The following is a 2672-nucleotide window of genomic DNA, read 5'->3' as shown; positions in this document are numbered from 1 at the left end:
AGGAGATTACAGCAGTATGCACACCCTGAAAAAATTCCCTGTGTTTAATTCTAAAGTTGATTGACTAATTTCTAGCTGGTCAGAATCTGTGAGTGCCTGTTCACCCACGAGATGGCAGGATGACTGTTCTATTAAGAAGTTAGAGCAAATCTGCACTCTGGAGTCCCTTGAGGTGCCAAAACCAGGGAAGCACAGGTCAGAAATTAAAGGGCATTACATCTCTATGTGGACAGTATAGTTCAGCAACAAAATTGCCTCGGTTCTCTTTATTTAAGCTTAAAACATCCAAACTGAATCATCTTTAAGCTTTGAATGTTTATCCCTATGTTATTATTTTTATGGTTATTTATTTTATGTTGAAAGCAGAGATTTTTTTTGCACAGGGCAGACTGTCATTCTGTTATTCCACAAGGGCAGACTGCTTAGTGTAAAATAGCCAATTTTAATTAAAAACATGGTTTTTTAAATTTAGATTCTTTGTAAGTTGCATTTCACAAAATCACAGAATGAGGATGGAAGGGGCCTCTGGAGGTTATCTAGCCTACCTCCCTTGCTCAAAATTGCGCTGCGTCCAGGCAATTTTTGAGTTTCTCCAAGGCTGGAGACTCCACAACTTCCCTGGGCAACCTTTGCCAGTGCTGGGTCACCCTCACCACCCTCATCATAAAAAAACCTGTTTTCTGATGTTCAGCGGGAACCTCCTGTTTTCAAATTTGTGCCCATTGCCCCTGGTCCTGTCACTGGACATCACTGAGAAGAGCCTGACTCCCTCTTCTTCATAGCCTCCCTTCAGATGAAAGACTTCTCTTCACCAGGCTGAAGAGTCCCAGCTCTCTCCACTTTTCTTCATAGGAGAAATGCTCCAATCCCTTCACCAACTTCATGGTCCTTTGTTGTACTCTCTCCAGTATGTCCATGTCTCTCTTCTACTGAGGAGCTAAGAACAGAACACAGGACTACAGATGTGGCCTCAGCACTGCTGAAATTGTAATGATGCTGTAAAAATATTCCACAGTTCTTTTCATGCTTTCTCTTTGACACTACAAATGTGATAACATCTGTAGAAAGACGTCCATTTTAATGCATAGCTCAGGTTTCTTTACTAACCATCAAGGCATACCAAAAAATCTGTGACAACTGCAGCATTTTTTAGTCACTATTATGGTCACATACTCACCCCCTGGTTCTGTACATGTTCTTTGCCACTCCCTGTATTTGCCCCTTTTCTTTCTGTCAAGGCCATGCTGTTCACTGCTGGCATACCACATTAAGAGTTGTCAGGGTTGGCTTGATTACTTTCCTGGTTTTTTTTCTTGGTTGACCTTGAAACTTGATACAAAAGTAGTGTCAGTACAAGAGCCATTTAGTGAGTTTGTTTTTCACCACCATAACTGTGTCTGGCTAACAGAAGTCAATGAGACAGCAGTATGTTTCAGAGTAATTTGATTCATTTCTGATACCATGCACTTCCTCATTGTACCTTCTCCTGATCCCTTTCCAACTTCAAAATTGATCCTAGACTTCTTGTTTCCAAGATACTCGCTTATCATCTTTTCTTGTTCATCAGATACCCAGGACTCAGACTGTATTAAAAACTGATCCTGTAATAATCTTGGAAGTGAATGTTCAGTCTTACTCAGAAGCTTATGTGAAAAATCTTCATAATGTATAGCAACAGGCTTTCCTGCTTTTACACATGCCTTAGTATTCTTTCTGTGGGAAGAAATGGTACTGTAGGAATAAACCAAGTCTCCTACACCATCACGAATCCTTTTTGTGGAGCTTCCGCAGAGACAGTAAGGTTTGTCCAGAGGGGATCTTTAGGAACAGGACCCCACACTGCACACAATCTAACGAGGCAATAACAAAATGCAACATTAGATGCTTTATAGCTGTGGTGAAGTGAGCAATGACAGAACAGTTGAAAATATAACTCATCAGTGAAAAACTGTTAATTTGCCATAGATCTTTTATTATAATGTTGAAAAATATCTGTAGATTTATTGTATGCACATTTTTTCTACTCCAAATAGCTATCCATAAGTCTGAAGATCTACATTCAGTAAAAACTTACAGTAAAAGGAAAGAACTTGCCTGTTCTGTAATCCTGGACTTGGTAACAATAGGTGTTCTGCATCAAATTTTCACTTTTTAAGTTTGTTCTGTAGCAAGTCTGAAGCTGAAAACAAAGCTTTCTTTGACAGTAAGAAATTTCCTGGTTTTAAAAAGCTAAAAAGATTAAAGTTTGCAGGGATATCTTTACTGGAACACATTTTATTCATATTCCCATGAACTAGGAGGAGATTTGCTCTATCTTTGAATCTGAGGGTATTCCCTATCAGAAGAAATTATAACTAGGCATGAGTTCAGGGGGGAAAAAAAGTGGATATTTCTTGTTATTAAAAATACAGTCTATTTTCTCAGTACCTTAAAGGAATGCTATCAATGTCCAAAACACCACCCTAAATTTTAAAATGTTATTTCCATATGGAGATCATAGAATCACAGAGTCACAGAATATGTTGAATTGGAAGGGACCCACAAGCATGATCGAATTCAAATCCTGACCCTGCACAGGACCATCCCCAAGAGTCACATCATGTTCCCAAGAGTAATAGTAGCAGTAACAGCATCGCCTACTGTATTTGAAAGATTTAAAATTTCCCCTTTGC

This window comes from Neopelma chrysocephalum, unplaced genomic scaffold (genome assembly GCF_003984885.1).
Source record: "Neopelma chrysocephalum unplaced genomic scaffold, ASM398488v2 Primary Assembly neopelma1_25, whole genome shotgun sequence".
In the NCBI taxonomy this organism is placed as follows: Eukaryota; Metazoa; Chordata; class Aves; order Passeriformes; family Pipridae; genus Neopelma; species Neopelma chrysocephalum.
This window is presented reverse-complemented; position numbering follows the sequence as displayed.